Below are 14395 nucleotides of genomic sequence, written 5' to 3'. Positions count from 1 at the left end.
TCATTAGCTTAGTCAAGGAGATACAAAAAAATACTGAGGAAAATAACATCTTAAAAACCTGTTTAGGTCAGATGGAAAAAGCAGGCCAAAAGGTCAATGAGGAGAAGAATGCCTTAAAAAGCAGAATTGGCCAGATCAAAAAGGATATTAAAAAACTCTGAAGAAAATTCCTTCAAATATAAAATGGAGTGAAGGGAAGCTGATGACTTTGTGAGAAATCAAGAAACAAAACAAAAACTATGAAAAATTAGAAGAATGTGAAATATTTCATTGGAAAAACAACTGACCTGGAAAACCTATCCAGAAGACATATTAAAAATTATTGGGCTACCTAAAAGTCATGACCAGGAAAAGAACCAAGACTTCATTTTTTCAAGGAAATAATCCAAGAAAGTTGCCCTGATATCCTAGAATCAGAAGGTAAAATAGAACCAATCACCCCCTGAAAGAGATCCCAAAATGAAAACTCTCAGGAATATTATAGCCAAATTCCAGAAATCCCATGTCAAGGAGAAAATATTACAAGCAGCCAGAAAGAAGCAATTCAAAAATCATAGGGCTATAGTCAGGATACGACAAGATATAACAACTTTTCCATTAAGGGCTCATAAGGCTTGGAATATGATATTCCAGAAGGCAAAAGAACTTGGATTACAATTGAGAAACAACTACTCAGTAAAACTAAACATCCTGTTTCATGGGAAAAGATGGACATTCGATGAAATGGGATTTTCATTCTTTCTTATTGAAATGACCAGAGCCAAACAGAAAGTTTTATCTTCCATTACAGGATTCTGGTGGAACATAGAGAGGGTGGATGGGAAGGACAGATTATGAGGGGTTTAATGATATTGAACTCGCTTGTATTCCTTCATGGGAAGAAAGCCCTAGTAACTCATATGAACCATTTCATTTATTAGAGCAGTTAAAAGGAGCATATATAGACAAGACACAGGAGGGAGATGAATATGAAGGTATAATATAAAGATGGAGTTAATGGGCAAGAAAGGAATGTGCTGGGAGAAATGGATAGGAGAGGTAGAAGGTTAAGATATTTCACGTAAAAGAGAGACAAGAAAAAGTTTTTGGGGAAGGTGAGGGGGAGTGAGTGAACAAACCTTCACTCTCATTGGAAATGACTCAGAGAAAATAGCCTATACACTCAACTGGGTATAGAAATCTATTTTATCCTAGAGGAAAATAGGAGAGGAAAAGGGATAGGGGAAAGGGGTGTGTGTGGGGGGGTTTTAAGGGACAGAAGAGAGGGAAGATTGTGGGTGAGAATAGTCTGATACAACAAACTTGTGAGGAGAGACAGGGTAAAAGGAGAGAGAGAGAGAATAAAATGAATGGAATGGGGAAGAACAGGATATAAGGAAATATAGCTAGCATTATCAGCTGTGGGGGAAAAAACTATTGAAGCAATTTCTCTGATGGACTCATAATAAAAAATACTATCCATCACAAATAGTATCTGAATACAGACTGTGGCACACTTTTTATTCTCTCAAAAAAAACCTTCAACATTTATAGTTCTCTTCTCATTAAATTCACCTCTTTACTTGTTAAAAAAAAGTCCATTTCTCTTTTGATTATGTCTTAAGTTAATGAAGTAATTTTTTTGAAAAAATACCTCCTCTTTTCTGCAGTCTGTCTCAAACTTGAGTGTCTTGTCTCATTTTCCTGTTCTACATGGTAAGGGTTTGAGGCAGTTTTTATGAGCATAAGAGCTGTCTGGTTGTGAAGAAAATGTTTAATTCTCTAAGAGAGATATTGATGCTGATTCCCTCACTCCCAGAACTAGACATTGAATACATTTAGTGAAAAAAAAAATAGTATTCATTTAGAAATGTTTTAGGAACATAAGTGGGTACCCTGATTTCATTTTGAAGATTTTAGATAATTATATGGGAATTTGGAATATTGTCAAATCAATACTTAGGGACCAGGAGAGAGGGGGGATAAAACCAATTTCCCCATATCATGTCACCTTTATTTTAGAAATCCTTGGTAAGAGATAGATTAGAAACCCATAATATAGTACTTTCAGATATTAACTTAAACAGTTTGCTTGTCATTGGTTTTTTAGCACTGATACAAAACTCATTGCAAGCTGGAAATTTTAGAGCAACTTCTGACCACAGTGAAGTGACTGTGAAGGCTGAAAGTTGAGAATATGATTGATTGGGTGATTATAGTTCCTTTTAAAACAAATTGGAGGTGGCGGGTTGGCCAGAGGCAAGATGTATGGCATGGGAATGAATCTCATCAGCATATAAAACTTGTTAGATCATCAAAAAGAAATTTATTGTGATTTTTTTTTCCGAATAAGAAATGACCTCCTTAGGAAATACCATAATTTTAGTGCCCTTTTCTAAAGTCTACTATTTCTGCACAGGTATCCATAACAACTAATGTCAGATGATGTGTCTGATGTTTAATTTAGGTAATGATGCCCTAGATGACAACTGGTGTTAAAAATATTTATCAATTTCACACCTAGGAGCTTGCCTGTCTTGTACTAGGGTTTCAGAGAATGGATTTGTGATTAGTCTTTATATTTTGTACTTTTTTTGACTGAGTTCTGAAGCACGGATTATAATAAAGCCCATATAGAGGAAGGTTATATTCCTGTTGGTGCTTCCCCTTCTCTGTTTGGCTTTTTTTTTCCTTCTAAATCATAAAGCCATCTCTTCCCTGGTCATCTCATCTAATTTTCCTGCTAAGAACCTTTCAGCAAATGATATAAAAGATCTTCCACCTCATTGAAGGTAAGAAAATGTTCCAAATCCTTTTACAAAAGACAACCTGCTTATCTAAAAAGTGAAAGCAGATCATGAATGTTCAAGAGAAGCAGTGTAAAGGATGCTCACAGATACCTGATTGAGAATGGAAGTTAGTGGGCTGAACTGTGAATGAGGGCTTAGTGATGTACAGACATCCCAATTGCTTTATTGGCATCAGCCATGAAATATCAAGAATCCTAGAGGAAGATCTCTTGCTCAAAAGTAGGTAGACCTTCTAAGGAAGGCTTAAAGGAGGAGCTGTATGTAGCAGAACTAAATAAAATGGTTAGCTAGGTTGCTATCTTTTTTTTTTTGTGGTTTGATGTTGTACTCCCATTGATTTGATTCCCAGTCATGAAGATATAAGATATGATTGGAACTAGAAGGGATCTTGAATGGTCCCTTAGTATAACTTTTTAATTTTATAGATGGGAAAACTAAGGTCCGCAGAGAAGGGAAGCTACTTGCCCAGTAATCACACAGGTAGTAAAGCTAGAATCTCTCTCTAGGTCTCCAAGTGAAAGCTTAGGTGGAGGGGTAGAGTGTACTTCAGTTGACACCACTAATACTGTTACTTACCTTCAGTGTACAATAATGATAATAGCAGGGATTGATGGATCAAGTGAGGATTTCTTGAGGACATAATAGACATGGAAATATTTGTTGGGAGTATAGATCTTGAATTTATTTAATTTTATTTAAAGCATTGGGGTTAAGTAACTTGTGAAAGGTTACACTGCTAGGTAGTTTTTAAGTATCTGATGCTGGATTAGAACACTATGCGACCTATTCCCACTCTTAAATTTATTTTTGATGAAAAAGTGGGAATGTAATAGAAGTTTCAGAGAAAAGCCATTTTGGAGTTAAAATGGGGACCATCCCTAATGAAAGCGATGGTCCCTATTTTAACTCCAAAATGGCTTATTTTCATTTCAGATGCTTTCTATTGTGTGTTGTGTGTGTGTGTGTGTTGTTTTTTTTTGTTTGCTGGAAATCTTTATAAATTTAGAGGGATTTTGGTTTTGAACTATAAGATGATTTGATAAAAATAAAAAAAAACTTAATCTTAGTTGTGATAGAAATAAAATGAAAATATAACCAAACTTATTCTGTCATAATGACCCTTAGAGTCCATATTTGCAGTTTTCTTTCTTCCAAAAGGAAAAATAAATGTGTCTCCAGTGTTAGTTTAAAAAAACAGTTTTAGTTTAATGAGATGGTCTTTGTGACCATCTGTTCATTTATAATAGGAAATTTTTCTTTTTCCTCTTCCAATAGGCTCAAATAATCTAGAGAACTCTCATGGCATCACAGTTGGAAAGGTCCACAGAGGCTGTCTGGGGTAATCTGAATCTAAACTAGAATTCCTTCTGCAACATCGTCATCAAGAAGTGCTCTACCAAACATAACACCAGAAATATTGGAACTTATTCTGACTTTATTGCTAATATTCTCCTTGGAACTTGAGTTCTGGTCTGAATTTCCTGTCACCACTTCCACGAGTTTCTGAGGGTTTATGGAGAAGGAGACCTATACCAATGCTATTCAGCATAATCACTAGAAACTGGAGGTTAGAATCTCCAAACAGCTAACCTTTCTGTGGTTAGCAAATTTATGCATCTCTTTTTCCTAATCCTCTATCTTAATTTGTATAGAGAGTTGTTGTCTTCCAGGGTAAAGACTTTCCTGTGTTATGTCTTCCAGTCCTCTTGTCCCAATCAATTCAGTCCTACCCTTCACTTGCTCCCTTTCTCTAACCATCTTTTACATTTTGCTTACTAGGGAAATCCTAGCAAGAGAAGAACCTTGTCTCATATTTTACAGATAAAATTGAGCCTGTTCACCATTAGCTTCCTCTTTGCCCTTTTTCCTTTGTACCTTCTTCTACTATCTCTTCATTCATCCCTAACCCACATGAAGAGGTGGCCTTACTCCTTACCAAGACTACTACACATACTCAAGCAATTCTATTCTATCCTATTTACTCCAGCATATTGCCCCACTCTGTCATCCCCATTATATCACTTTAAATCTTTCTTCATTTTGTCTACTGGTTCCTTCCTTACTGCCGTCAAATATTCCCACATCTTTTCTATCCTCAAAAAACCTTCACTTGATCCTTCATTTCTTGCTTTCTGTCATCCCATGTCCTCTGCCCTTTATGGCTAACTCTTTGAGAAGTACATCTATAATAGGTGCCTCTACTTTCTTTACTCTCACTTTTTAACTCCTTATTATCTGACTTCCGACTTTATCATTCTACTGAAATTTATCTCTTTGCCAAATGCAAAGGCCTTTTCTTTTTATTCTTCTTGACCTCTCTGTAGCCTTTGATTTTTGATCACCATCTTCTTTATATTTTCTTCTATCTTGGTTTTCAGGATGCTACTCTCTCCTGATTCTCTTCCTACCTCTCTGACTGTTCCTTTTTATTCTCTTTTTTGTTTTATTTTTTTAACATTTTAACATTTTATTTATTTTCCAATTGCATACAATAGTAATATGTACCCATCATTTTTTCTTTTTTTAGGTTTTTTGCAAGGCAAATGCAGTTAAGTGGCTTGCCCAAGGCCACACAGCTAGGTAATTATTAAGTGTCTGAGGCCAGATTTAAACTTAGGTACTCCTGACTCCAGGGCCGGTGCTCTATCCACTGCGCCACCAGCTGCCCCTACCCATCATTATTTTTGCAAGACTCTGAATTCTATAATATCCCCTCCCTTCCCTTCCCTTGCCCCCACAGAAGACTCTCTGATAGTCTCTACATTGTTACCATGCATTACATTGATGTAAATTGAATGTTATAAGAGTCAACATAATAATAAACATACCCCCCCCAAGAAGATGAGAAATCTCAAGGAGAGAGAGAGAGAGAGAGAGAGAGAGAGAGAGAAAGAAATTGTACTTCAGTCTGTGTTTCTGATTTAAATGGTTCTGTCTCTGGGGTGAGTGGCTTTCTTTATCATAAGTCCACTAGAGAAGTGCTTCAATATTTTCCCCTCAGTTGCTATTACCAGCTGTACCTCCACTCTATTTCTCCCCACTCTCATTTATTCTATTCTCTCTCTGTTTTCATCTTGGCCTTGTCCAAAAGCGTGTTGCATCTGAGTACCCTCTCCCTCGATCTTCCCTCTCTTCTATCACCTATTCCCCCCTTCCCTCCCCCATTCCCCCCTCATCCTGCCCCTTTCCTCCCATCCTTCTCCAGGTAAAGATAGATTTCCTTACTCTATTAAGTGTGCATGTCATTTCCTTCCTGAGCCATTTCTGATGAGAATGAAGGCTCACTCATTCCCCCTTGCCTTACCCCCCCATTGAAAAAACTTCTTCTTGACTCTTATGTGAAATCTCTCAGCTTCTTCATCTACTTTTCCTTCCTCCCAGTACTTTTACCCCAATACCCATTGACTCCATCCCTTTATCACATCATGTCATTATATTCCTCTCCTTCCTATGTCCTGTCTACATATGCTTCTTCTAACAGCTCTTATAAATGAGAAAGTTTATATGAGTTATCAATATCTTCTTCCCACGCAGGAATACAAGCAGTTCAACATCATCAAGTTCCTCATATTTAGTCCCTCTTTTCCACTCCCTCTATAGTTCACCAGAGTCCTGTACTTGGAGATCATACTTTCTGTTCAGCTCTGGTCATCTCAGTAGGAAAGTTTGAAAGTCCCCTGTTTTGTTGAAAGTCCATCTTTTTCCCTGAAAGAGGATGTTCAGTTTGGTTGGGTAGTTGATTCTCGGTTGTAAACTAAGCTCTTTTGCCTTCCAGAATATCATATTCCAATCCCTATGAGTGCTTAATGTAGATGCTGCTAGACCCTGTGTAATAATCCTGACTATGGAGCCTCAGTAGTTGAAATTGTTTGTTTCTGGTAGCTTTTAGAATTTTCTTTTTGATTTGGGAGTTTTGGAATTTGGCTATAATGTTCCCAGAAGTTTTTCTTTTGGGATCTCTTCCAGGGGGTGGCTGGTGAATTCCCTTGATTTCTGTTTTACCCTCTGCTTCTAGGATCTCAGGGCAATTTTCCTGTATTATTATTATTTTTTTTTTTGCAAGGCAAATGGGATTAAGTGGCTTGCCCAAGGCCACTCAGCTAGGTAATTATTAAGTGTCTGAGACCGGATTTGAACCCAGGTACTCCTGACTCCAGGGCTGGTGCTTTATCCACTGTGCCACCTAGCCGCCCCTATATTATTTCTTGAAAAATGAAGTCTAGGCTCTCCTGGTCGTGGCTTTCAGATAGTCGAATCATTTTAAAATTATTTCTTCTGGATCTGTTTTCAAGGTCTGTTGTTTTTCCAATGAGATTCTAATTTTTGGCTTTTTTGGAAGAGTTTTATTTCTTCCTACTTTCTTGCAAAGTCATCAGCTTCCTTTAGTTCTATTTTTGCATTTGAAGGAGTTATTTTCTTAGAGAACTTTTTTGTTTCCTTTTCCACTTGGCCAATTCTGTTTTTCAAGGTATTCTTCTCATTTGCCTTTTGTTCTGCTTTTTGCATTAGGCCTAAACTGGTTTTTAACATATTATTTTCTTCAGTATTTTTTTTTGTATATCTTTACCAAGCTTTTGATTTGGTTTTCATGATTTTTCTGCATTGCTCTCATTTCTCCTCCCAATTTTTCCTCCACTTCCCTTAATTGCTTTTCAAAGTCTTTTTTGAGCTCATCCATAGTCTGAGCCCACTTTTTATTTTTCTTGGAGGTTTTGGATACAGAAGCTTTGATTTTGTCATCATCTGAGTATGGGTTTTGATCTTCCATGGGACTAAAATAATTATGGTCAGATTCTTTTTTTTTTTTTTTCTGTTGTTTACTCATTTCCTCAGCCCAAGACAGCACTTACAAGACTTTGGGCTTTTTTTTGGGGGGGGAACCCCACTGGGACCTTTATTCCTCCAAGCTCTTATGCTCTCTAGCCTGTGCTTTGTAGATGACCACAGCACTGCCCACTGCCCTGGGGCTATAAAGGGGATCCAGCTATCTTAGTATGGAAGCCCAAACTGCAATGTGTGAGTGTAAGCAAACAATAGAGTTCTACCCCAGGGAGAGCAGAGAAATCTCTGCAGATTTCCCTTACCGTCTCTGGGGGTGCAGGCTGCTTTCTCCAGATCTTTGCTGCAGGTTCTTTGGCCGGTTTCCTCACTCCACACTCATTCTCGTGGAGCAGAGTTCTCTCCCTGCCCCTTCAAGCTGTTGCTGGTGTCTCTGAGCTGGGCTGGACTGAGCTACACTGAGCTGTGCTGGGCCTCCCTGGGCCTCAATTTTTTTTCCAGCTCCTGGTCCTGGTGAAACACACCTTTCCCACAGAATTTCTAAGTTATCTTGTACTGGGAAAATGTATCACTTAGTCTTTCTGTGGGTTCTGCCCCTCTAAATTTTGGCTAGAGTCATCCTTTTTTTTGGGGGGGGGTTGTGGGTCGGAGTTCCTGGGACATGCTGCCTTCATGCCACCATCTTGTCTCCACCCCCCCCTTTTATCTCTTTTGAAGGATCCTCATCTTAGCCCTTTGACTCTGAATGATACATAGTTTTCTGTCCTGATACTTCTTATCTTCTCTGTCTACTATTTCACTTGGTGATCTCATTAGTTCCCATGGATTAAATGATCACCTCTGTGCTGCTGATTTTCAAATCTATCTGACTTCTCTTTTGACCTTATCTCCAACTGCCTTTCAGTTGTCTGGAGCTAGAAATCTTAAATTCAACATAACTAAAACTTAACACATTTTTTCCTAAGTACCCTCTTACTGTAGGGGTTATTACCATCTTCTCAACTCTCAGGCTTGCAACCTTAGTGTCATTCTCCTCTCATCACTAACCCTTCCCCATGTACCTTCTTACTGTAGGGGTTATTACCATCTTCTCAATTCTCAGGCTTGCAACCTTAGTGTCATTCTCCTCTCATCACTAACCCTTCCCCATGTACCTTCTTACTGTAGGGGTTATTACCATCTTCTCAACTTTCAGGCTTGCAACCTTAGTGTCATTCTCCTCTCATCACTAACCCTTCCCCATCCAATTTGGTCCTTAGACCTTTTGATTTCACCTTTGAGCATCTCTCAAATATGTCTCCTTTGTTGCTATGACACTGCCATTTACTATGTTGCATACCCTTATATTATACTTGGATTAGTGTAATAGTTTGCTCATGGGTCTGTCTGCTTCACTTCTCTCCCCACTCTCATCCAACATTCATTCACCCAGCAAAGTGATTTTTTTTTTAGGTTTTTTTTGCAAGGCAAATGGGGTTGAGTGGCTTGCCCAAGGCCACACAGCTAGGTAATTATTAAGTGTCTGAGGCCGGATTTGAACTCACTCCAGGGCTAGTTTTCTATCCACTGCACCACCTAGCTGCCCAAAGTGATTTTTCTAAAATTCAGGTCTGGTTTTGTTACTCTACCTACTTTACCTTGCCTTTACTGAAATTCAGTGGCTCTGTCTTGCTTCCAAGATGAGGTATAAATGCTCTGGTTGCCATTCAGAGTCTTTCATAACCTAACACTCTCCTTCCTTTCCAATCTTCTTATACCTTACTTCCTGAGATATATTATTTGATCCAGTGACACTGAGCTAGCTGTTCTATGAACAAGACACTTGTTCAAGGGAACAATTAGCTAAAATTGATTACGTACCTACTAGTCAAGTATTCTGCTAAACAGTGAGGATACAAAAAGTGGCTGCCTTCAAAGAGTTCACAATATAAAGGGGGAGACAACAAGCAAAGAAATGTACACATAATGTATAAACAATCTACATACTAGAAAAACCAGAAATAATTTAAAGAGATAGCATTAGAATTAAAAGATTTGGAAAAGATGGTATTTCAGCTGGGACTTGAAGGAAGACAGAAAATTCAGTAAACACAGATGAGGAAGGAAAGAATTCCCTGGTGGGGGAACAGTCAGAAAAAATACCCATTGTCAAGAGATTTTTTTTTCTGCTATATGTAATTATATAAATTAATTGGAGATAGGAGTGCTATATTGAGTTGATTTTCTCGGAGTAGATAAGCAATGGGATTAATTACTTTTTTAAAAGCAATGTTGTAGATTCCTGACATCATCCTATGGGGAATCAACACCAAAAGGCTTATGTGCATACATCAGTCTGTCTGTCTGTCTCTCTCTCTCTCTCTCTCTCTCTTTTTCTTTCTGGGCATCACTTCTCTAATGTCATGGTCCTCTTAAAATGAGGGAGAAGCATCAACTTGCAGAATCCTATCCATCCTTCAAGGCCCATTTAAATCTACTATTGTAATAACAGTGCCAAGCCACTATTATTACTATTATCTATTGCTTTAGAGTACTTTGCACTGTACAGACTTTTCTTCCTAATAGACGATAAAAATACTATTAGCTTCATTTTATAGATGAGACGATTGATTTAATTGCAGATACACACAGTGACTTTGTGGTCATTTGGGTTGTAGAACTGAGATTAAACCAGGCCTTCTGTTCCCAAGTTCAAATCACTATTACTATTAATTATTATTTAAAAAAAATAATTTTTTTTATTTCAGGCAATGGGGCTAAGTGACTTGCCCAAGGTCACATAGCTAGGTAATTATTAAGTGTCTAGGGTGGATTTGAAGTCAGGTATCCTGATACCTGGGCTGGTGTTCTCTATCCACTGTGCCATCTAGCTGTCCCTCTTCATTTTATTATATATTTTCTATCTCTAAATCCTCACAACTAATTAAACATTTTTTTATGTGAGCTATTCCCTTCCTCTACAGATTTAGTTAAAACTGTAATTCTTTTTTCATTTTAAAGATTTTATTTATTTTGAGTTTTACAATTTTTCTCCTAATCTTCCTTCCTTCCCCCTACTCCCCACAGAAGACAATTTGCCAGTCTTTACATTGTTTTCATAGTAGACATTGATCCAAATTGAATGTGATGAGAGAGAAATCATATCCTTAAAGGAAGAAACATAAAGTATAAGAGATAGCAAGATCGGACAATAAGATATCATTTTTTTTCTAAATTAAAGGTAATAGTCCTTGGTCTTTGTTCAAACTCCACAATTCTTTCTCTGGATATAGATGGTTTTCTCCATCACAGATAGACCCAAATTGTTCCTGATTCTTGCATTGATGGAATGAGCTAGTCCTTCAAGGTTTATCATCACCCCCATGTTGCTGTTAGGGTATGTAGTGTTTTTCTGGTTCTGCTCATCTCACTCAGTATCAGTTCATGCAAATCTCCCCAGGCTTCCCTGAATTCCCATCCCTTCTGGTTTCTAATAGAATAATAGTGTTCCATGACATACAGTTTGCTAAGCCATTCTTTAATTGAAGATATTTACTTGATTTCCAATTCTTTGCCACCACAAACAGGGCTGCTATGAATATTTTTGTACAAGTGATGTTTTTACCCTTTTTCATATAGACCCAGTAGTGGTATTGCTGGTTCAAAGGGTATGCACATTCTTGTTGCCCTTTGAGCGTAATTCCAGATTGCTCTTCAGAAAGGTTAGATGGTTCACAGCTCCACCAAAAATGTCATAGTGTCCCACATTTCCCACATCCCTTCCAACATTGATCATTGACCTTTCTGGTAATATTGGCCAATTTGAGAGGTGTTGAGGTGTACCTCAGAGATGTAAAGCAGTAATTCTTATCCATGGACCATGAACTTGTTTTTTTTTTTATTTTTTATTTTTAGGTTTTGCAAGGCGAATGGGGAAAAGTGGCTTGCCCAAGGCCACACAGCTTGGTAATTATTAAGTGTCTGAGACCGGATTTGAACCCAGGTACTCCTGACTCCAGGGCCAGTGCTTTATCCACTACACCACCTAGCTGCCCCCATGAACTTGTTTTTAAAAATATTTTGATAACTATATTTTAATATATTTGTTTTCCTTTATAACTCAGGTCTTCCTGACTCCCAGGCCAGTACTCTATCCACTGTGCCACCTAGATGCCCCTACTATTAATTATTAAAGTAAATAATGATAATAGCAAACTACTATTAGTCAAATATTTTGAAGTAACTCCATGATGATATCTGTCATGCCCTCTCAGTGGAATTTATTTGTCCATCTGAAATCCCATAGCACTTTGGATCTCTTCTATGGAATTTAACAATTGGAACTCTAAATTTATATTATCTTCTGGAGCAGATTGCAGGTTCTCAAGGTTAGGGACCAGGCTTTGCTCTTTATCTTGCTCATATATGCCGCCATTGTGCTTGCTTGGGGCATCAGCCTCTGATAAAGGGGTGACATTTTGCTGTCCAAAGCTAGTCAGTCTCTTTCCTTGTACCTTTGCTTTTATCCTGCTCTTCTGTAAATAAACTGCCTGCTAAGTACTCCTAGGCAGTAGAATGTACGTGTTTAGAATATATTCATAAAACTTTTGGTCAAATTATGTTTTAGATACTGTGTAGTGTTGAGCAAGTCACTTAAAGATACTCTGTCTCAATTTTTTTAAATAAAAGATTTGGACTTAATGGCTTCCAAGTTCCCTTTCTGTGATTTAAATTTTGATTTCATTTTAATCTATTGATTTATTTCTTGTTACCTGCAAATATGCTCAGGTTTCCCCATATCCTTAAAAAAACCTTTTCTTGAATCTACCATCCTTCCCAGTGATCATTTCTTCTTTCGTTCATAGCCAAACTCTTAGAAAATTCAATTATTAAAATCTTGTAGAATAGCTTTCAAAATGGAAGATTCTCTCCAAACTGACTTTATTTCTTTAGGAAAAATTATTGTCAATAAGAAGCATAACCCTCCTCCCCCAATCCTTTCAAAATACAAAAAAAAGGGGGGATTGTAACTAACTTCTTTTACAGTGTTTTTATGAGAAATTTTTATATTGTTCAACAAGATAGTTGGTCAGCAAGCACCTGATATATGCCATGATCTGTGCTAAGCTCTGAGAATATGAAAAAAGTCCAAAATAATCCTTTGTGGATGTGCATATACTGTCAGATATGGGCTGAAGGTTAGTTTTGCTGAACTTTTTTTTCTTTTCTTTTTGTTTTTGCTATAATGTATAACTAGGGAAGAGGAGGTACCCTGGAGAGGGTGATATAAAAATATGAATTAAAAATAAGATTTTTTTTAAAGGGCCCAATTTTTTTTGGAACATATTTCTTTTGTTCAAGGATCAGTGTAGGTTGTCTGTTTTTCTTTTCCATACACACACACACACACACACACACACACACACACACACACATATACACACACATTTTATTAATTTTTTTTAATTGTTTCATTCCGTTGATTTTTTCTCACTCCCATCTCTTCCTATTCTAACATGATCTGCAACCCTGCTTAACTAACTACTTGTTTTTCTTGATATATGACATTTTATTCCCCATCTTTGTATTCGAATTCTACTCCCACCCCCTATGCTGTCCTCACAGTTCACTTTGTGTCTCCCTTTGGGCAGTAACTTACCAAGATTCCCTCAAATACTAGTGTCCATCTCCTGGAAATTATAATTTTCGGCCTAAAATTTTCTCTGCGTTGTTTTTCTAAATAGAATATATATATATATATATATATATATATATATATATATATATATATATATGTTTCTTGAGGCCAGGGCCTATTTCTTTTATGTTTTTATATGACTTTTAAGTGCTTACTATGTGACAAGACAACATCTAGAACATAGTATACTTTATTATTTTTTGTTTTGATAGGTTTTTGCAAGGCAAACGGGGTTAAGTGGCTTGCCCAAGGTCACACGGCTAGGTAATTATTAAGTGTCTGAGACCGGATTTGAACCCGGGTACTCCTGACTCCAGGGCCGGTGCTTTATCCACTGCGCCACCTAGCCGCCCCTAGAACACAGTATACTTTAAATAAATACTTGTTAAACAGATGACTGAAATAGTTCTTTCTTAAAATAATGAATTTATGGGGGGGGGAGAAATGAAGCAAGGATGATTTTATAGTTCATCTAATATAGTGCTACTGTGTTATAGTCCTTTTTTGGTTGTCAGATTGTATCTACTCCAGGACTTCCTGAAAAGTTAGTGCTTATCCCATGTTATTAGAAACATATACTTTAAAGTGATTCTGTATTTTGTAAGACTTTATATTTTGCTCTCAAAAAAGTATCTTCTAGGTGGCGCAGTGGATAAAGCACCGGCCCTGGAGTCAGGAGTACCCGGGTTCAAATCCGGTCTCAGACACTTAATAATTACCTAGCCGTGTGGCCTTGGGCAAGCCACTTAACCCCGTTTGCCTTGCAAAAGCCTAAAAAAAAATATAATTGTTAGTCTTGAGTTTTTAGATATAATAATACCTGGGTGTAATGTGGAGTACTTTTTATTCTGTTTGGTTTTCTTGGTTCTTTTCTTTTTGGGTTAAACTGAACTATATAAAGAATCTATTTGTTTATTGAACAAAATATTATTATTGAACAAAATTATTAAGCCTCTGCAGAGAACTGTGTTAGATAATTGGGGAGGTACAAAATTTAAATAACTCCTGTTCTCTGCTTTCATAGTTTACAATCTCCTAGAAGATTAAGAAACAAAGATAATGTAGAATGTTGTAAATGGATTTGAGAATTTTAAAGCAAATAATCATTATTTTGCCTTCTGGGAAAGTTGATTACCAGCCTAGGTCTATT

At 37.2% G+C, this 14395-nt stretch overlaps 1 protein-coding gene across 7 annotated transcripts in view; it reads left to right on the top strand.

Moving 5' to 3' along the window:
* Positions 1-14395, top strand: part of FARS2 (phenylalanyl-tRNA synthetase 2, mitochondrial) — a 662046-nt gene that overhangs the window by 46451 nt on the left and 601200 nt on the right. Inside the window, exon 2 of one of the 7 annotated variants that reach the window (XM_074208463.1) lies at positions 11463-11550. The exons of the other annotated variants lie outside the window; for them this stretch is intronic. The gene's annotated coding sequence lies outside the window, so the exon portion shown is untranslated. The remainder of the gene's footprint in view (positions 1-11462; positions 11551-14395) is intronic. 7 annotated transcript variants of the gene reach the window in all.

Source organism: Macrotis lagotis, chromosome X (assembly GCF_037893015.1).
Source record: "Macrotis lagotis isolate mMagLag1 chromosome X, bilby.v1.9.chrom.fasta, whole genome shotgun sequence".
Taxonomy (NCBI): Eukaryota; Metazoa; Chordata; class Mammalia; order Peramelemorphia; family Peramelidae; genus Macrotis; species Macrotis lagotis.
Note: the sequence above shows the minus strand (reverse complement) of the source record. Positions and strands in the feature narration are given on the sequence as shown.